This window comes from Pelophylax lessonae, assembly GCF_965119305.1.
Source record: "Pelophylax lessonae genome assembly, chromosome: 3".
NCBI classification, from domain to species: Eukaryota; Metazoa; Chordata; class Amphibia; order Anura; family Ranidae; genus Pelophylax; species Pelophylax lessonae.
Window position 1 is genome coordinate 390,177,357 of NC_138770.1, and position 6,000 is coordinate 390,183,356.

A 6,000-nucleotide genomic window follows, 5' to 3' on the forward strand; every position below is an offset into this window, starting at 1 on the left:
GGCCCAATTTGGACATTTTCATTTAGGGGTGTACTCACTTTTGTTGCCAGCGGTTTAGTCATTAATGGCTGTGTGTTGAGTTTTTTTTTTTGGGGCAGCAAATTTACACTGTTATAAGCTGTACGCTCACTACTTTACATTGTAGTAAGGTGTAATTTCTTCAGTGTTGTCACATGAAAATATATAATAAAATATTTACAAAACTGTGAGGGGTGTACTTACTTTTGTGAGATACTGTAGATCATGCAAAGTACTGAGAGTGGATAATACACCCATATGGCACAGGAAGAAATGCAAGGCAAACGTGGGAAAAACGTTATAAAATAAGGTTTCTGGGGTATAACCAGATGCCAGATGCATAAAAATACAAAAAGCCTCATCAAGACTCTGCAGACTCCCCCCCAGAACATCAGAGTGCAGAGCACTCACTTGGAGTTTTCATCCACATACATGTAAACTGTACATCAGCAGATCCTTGTCCTCTATGGCCTTGGCTTGTACCTCTTACTATAGTGGCCATAAGTTTAAAGTAAATCAACATTTGTGAAATATGGAGGATGCCATTACTTAATTATCCTTCTAAAAATGTTGGTTGCCTAGTTTTCATGCTGCCTTGTTTGCATCAGTTCTTTGATTCACTGACCTGAAAAAAGCTTGCAAATAAGCCATAGGCTTCTTTCACACGGCCGCTCCGGATTTCTTCTACGCTGCGGGACTTTTTTTTTTTTTTTTTTTACGGAGCGGATGACATTTGTGTCATCCCCTCCGTATGTCCGCATATCATCCCATCCGTTTGCGGATTATATGCGGACATAATATAAATCTATGGCATTGCGGATGTCAGCGGATGACACCGCTGACATCTGATTTTCCTTCCTTTCCGTTTTTTGAACGGATGAAAAAATAGGGTTCTGTTCCGTTCCAAAAAACGGAACAGAACTAAAAGGAAGAAAATCGGATGTCAGCGGATGGTATTCCGCTGACATCCGCAATGCCATTGACTTACATTATGTCCGCAAATCATCCGCAAAAAAATAGGATGATTTGCGGACATACGGAACGGCCGTGTGAAAGAGCCCATACTGAATTTTCTATGACTTAACAAATCTGCACATGTGTTGTAGAGCTAATGGTTCTGTATAACAACCAAACAACTAGCATTGGAGAAGCATGTTAGTAACCATGTCAAGCATCCTGCCTTATCCTCTGGATCCTATTAAAGACCCCCAGAGATCAGATGGGCTGACATTTCATCTCAGGGTTGAGTCCTTGACTTATAGTGGACTTTTGGAAGGATGGGCATCAGTCATTGGGCTTACAGTCTTCATAGGTAAAAGATATTTAAGTCAGACCAATGCCCTGTTATTCTTGAAAAATGATTTTAGTGCAGATGCAACAAGAACTGCCCAGGCGAGACACTAGACTACCTACAAGGTCTAAGCCAAGTTCCAACCTTCCCAGGCACCTATAGCAGCCAAAGTTTATTCCTGACAATGCTTCACAGAATCAGCTCCATACTTTCTGGAAAAAAACACCTACATTAAGCCAATGCAAGCTTAGGCCTCAGACATAGGCTGTGCTCCTTATACCATTGCACATGTGGCCTCTCCAGGCAGCAGGTCCAGGAGGTTAGAAACAGCATCACACATTATTATTATTATATAAAGAATTGATATAGCGCCAACAGTTTGTGCAGCACTTTATAATATAAAGGGAGACAATACAGCAACAATACAATTCAAAACAAGAGGGTTAGGATGGCCCTGCTCCTAGGAGCTTACAATCTAATAGGGAGGGGCTGGTGGAACAAAAGGGAATAACTGAGAGCGATGAACTGATTTGAGAAATAAAAGATTTGGTTATTAGCTGAAGGCAGGAGAGGTTTCCCTGAAGAGAACAGAGCCTGGGAGGCAAGAGAGCCTCTGGAAAGTCAATCCAAATATCTATGTCCACCCCAGCATGCCTCATTGGCAATAAACTCTCTAGTAATGGTTGACCAGAAAGACATAGTTGTTTATAATATTTATTATTGGATCCTCTTACACTGTTGTCAGATACATTCTCCATCAGCAGGCGGAAGCTGACAATAACAAGACAAAACACTTCCTATGCATAAGTGAGGTGGTGGTCCGGCACCAGTTCTTCAAATACATCCACTTCTCAACTGTAAATATGGACACACCATGCATTGCTGACCTCTTAGGACTGGGGGAGCCCAAACATTGTGAAAACACAAAAGAAAGACCAGAGCATATCAGTTTAGTGCATTATCCTAATGTAACATGTATTCTAAGATAAAAATAAATCTACTCAAAGACACCAAATCAGATAAAGCTTATCAAAATATCACAGTTAGTCAGTTCACTTCACATGCTCCTGGGCTTGGTTAGGACACCACCTGGAACCCAACTGGCTTACGCATTTCAAAGATAGTACCCTTTTCCTCAGAGCCAAACCATTCAGATCCTTACAGCTTAGCATTTTATATGCAACTAAACTTGGCATGAGAATTCTTCACACCTCCCACCCTTAGGGTGAATCCCACCTCCCCATAGTCACGTGACACTGCCAATTATCACTTGCCACAGCCAGCTTAATATAGAATGAAAGCAACCCCAATGTAAAGAGCAAATATTTCACAGTTATTGTAGAAGATACCAATTTACCCTCAATGCACGCATGATCCATTAATTGAAGTCAGAGCCAATTAGAGGAAACTTTGTAATCACTGATCGAATACAAATCTGCCTATAAATAGCTGAGTGCCACTCAGACAGCTGCTATTTTGTTCTGGGTGTGAGACAGGAAGGTCTCGTCTCACACCTAGAACACAGTAAGGTATACTGTATGTAGCTAAGGCTACATACAGCTTATACAGCACATCCAGCGACTGTACATTAGTGAGGGAAATAGTTAATTTGGGCCAACTTGGACCGAATTAACTATGTAAACGGAAACTAAAGCTGGAGATAAGCTTTTAAAGTTTTGTTAAGACCTGCTATTTGAACAAAATCCCAGATGTATTAAATCGTTTTTACTACAATCCGTACAATTTTTTCCAAATGAAAACCATATTCACAATTCGAATTTTGCTAGTTTCCTGCTATTTTCCCTTTGCGAATATCCTGCTCCTTTGAATTTTCTTGCTACTACAGTTGAAAATAAAGGTCTATTTAAGCCCACTAACCATCAGAAAATGTAACAAATATCAAAAACGAAAATTTTCACACAAAATGATATCAATGTATGGCCAGCTATACTCTGTCCCCTGGGACATGTGATGAGGTTCGATGTCCTCATATGGGAACCAGACAGCAATATAAAGTTGCCATTTATTCTAGCCCCTTATATTTAAGCCTTGTTTGTCTTGGATCTTGTCCTGGTGCATACAGAATTACCAAAGTTCTGTCTGGTGCATACATTTCTGCAGCTAATTAGAAATTGTTTACCCCATGTAAAAAGGAAAAATCATTGCACTGAACACTTGTCAAAAAAAATTGGCCAGATAGAAGAAACCGTGTATGGGGTGAGTGCACAGCAATCATTAACAGGGCAAAAAGGTTATGGATCTGTTCTTCTACGGCACCTGAGTGGAAAAATACGACATAATACAGACAGGATGTATCTGCACCAAAGCAATAATTTCATGAATGGGTTTTGTTCATTTACATAAGTATCAGTATCCCTAGTGAGAATCAAAAAGCACAGGAAACAAATAAGCTATTGTCTTTGGACAGTAGAAGTGGGTGGAAAATAAACATACCACAATAAAGATACCAAAAGAAATCTCTGGAAGCCGCTGTGTAGTACCTGAATCTTACTACATGCTTTGCACAAAAACAGATGTCTGCATGGAAGACGTCTTTGACATAACAATGACTCATGAGAATAAATCACAATCATAGGATGCATGACACAAGGAGGAACTGTGTAATGTATGCCGAGCAAACACAATCAAGACTGTCATTTTCTCCTCACTGAAAAACAGCCACAAAGGAAAAAGGTGCTTGTACAGCTTTCTTAACTATTTTCCTGTTTTTGCATGACACTGTCATCATAAAGGAGAACAATGGTGACAGCGCTGTAACAGACTGTCTTGCTATCCAGGGATAATCTTATTTGTTACCTCACCCTCATGCAAGAGAACACAAACATAAAATACTGTGGTGCAGGTGTTTGTTACATGTGTTGTCTAGGATGAAATATGTCTATGCTTTGTAAGAGTCTACATTTTCTCTGATGGCTTGGAGATCACAGCTTCAGCCATGTCTATAAACCTATTGGCAGTTCAACTTCTATATAATCGCTCATTGCTGTAGGCTGTTCAGCCAATCAGGCTCCTGTCTTTGATCATCCCTACTCTGGACTGTCTGTAGAACAGTGGTTCTCCTTTATGAGGCCTCTTTTAAAGCAGAACTAAATGTACAATATGAAAATATGTTGGCGCATCCTCTGTATGCCTCTTCTTTTTTCCTAACAATTTTTTAAAAAGAGTAAAATGACTGTGGTGCATGTTCAGTACAGAGGCTGGGACTCGGGACTTAGACCTGGGCGCTGGGATGATGCAGCTTCCATAAACATGTACAGGAATTACATCATCCCTGGCCAACCAATGGCTGAGACAGAAGACTCTGGATCCAGAGGAATACCAAAGGAAGATGGCAGTGGCAGTGATGGAGCAATGAGGGGGATTGCAGACCTTGCATCGTTGAAGAAGGGCACACTAGGAGTTAAAAGGAGTGAAAGTTCATGCTATTTCTAACTAAACTTAAACCTGCTCCCAGCCCCCTTTTAATTCCTTTTCTCATTATCCTATGAAAGGAAGAAGAGTATACCTACCTACTCTGAGTGCTCCAATCAAGCCACATTATCTCCCAAGTGGCTGGCTTCAGGGAAAAGGAGATATGGCCGACAGTGGCTGAAATGACTGTGTGGTGATGTCACCCATAGGCTTACTATGGGACATCCATTATCCGCTGTCCTACATCTGCCCTGAAGCCACCCCTGGGAGCTAATCACATGTCCGGACCAGAGCGCCCTCAGAATAGGTAAGTATGTGCATATTTCTTTCACAGAGTAATTAGTATAGGATTTAGAAGGGGGGTTGTAACAGGTTTAAGCATATTTAGGAACAGCCTGGACTTCCACTTTAAGTCTGCCATAAGTGCGAGTATGCTGTGTATGCATTATGGCACAGGGCCAAAAACAGATAAGTACTGCTTTGAAGCCACATTCTGGTTAAAAAGTAACTTTCTACCAGTGCTCCCTACCACTCTTCTTACCAGGTTTTTTTTCCCTTACCTGAAGCTGGCTATACTCATCTACATCCCCTGTCCATGTCCTTACCTGCCTCCCCGGTTTCTGAGTGGAGGGGACTGCTAATCCAATGTTAACATGGTGCCCAAAATCCTCTGGTACCTTCAACTCCCCTCTGCTGACATCAGCCCTTATCTGGATCTTGGGAAGACCCCCGCAGCTGGACATCCAAAAATAGGGGGCAACATCACGCAGGCAGTTGTGTCAGCTTAGAGTCTTTTCAGTGACTCCTGCAGATAGCAGAGAGAGAAGAGACAAGAGAGCAACCACACTCAGTACTTTAAATTCAGGCTAGTACCCACTTTGTTCATTTTTCATGTCTGAGGTTTACAACCACTTTAAGGTGAGTATAATGGGGCACTTAGATAGCACATTTTTATTACAGCAATCAGTTAGCGGGTGGGTGTTAGGGGGAATATCTTTATGCCGGAGAGGGGCTTTAAACTAGGAGCACCTATTTGTGCAGTCAAGACTACAGTACAGTATATTTGTCATAGGAAACTTCTAAGGGTTAAAGGTGGCAGGATCCATCCAGAGAATTTACAACATGTGATAACCTTTTTACTTACTTTGTTTCTTTCTTCTGGTCACGTTTGTGGCTAAATTCAGTAAAACAACTGTAGGGGGAAAGGAGCTCAGTCGTTTTTAAAAGGAGTCAGCAGACTCTTTATAGTTCAGGAAACA

At 41.3% G+C, this 6,000-nt stretch overlaps 1 long non-coding RNA gene across 1 annotated transcript in view; it reads right to left on the bottom strand.

The window, feature by feature from the left end:
• The window catches only part of LOC309551483, a 29,314-nt gene extending 25,453 nt beyond the window's left edge, over positions 1-3,861 (bottom strand). The window contains exon 1 of the long non-coding RNA XR_014225087.1: positions 3,764-3,861. This is a non-coding gene — a long non-coding RNA (uncharacterized lncRNA). The remainder of the gene's footprint in view (positions 1-3,763) is intronic.
• Between the last annotated feature and the right edge of the window lie 2,139 nt (positions 3,862-6,000).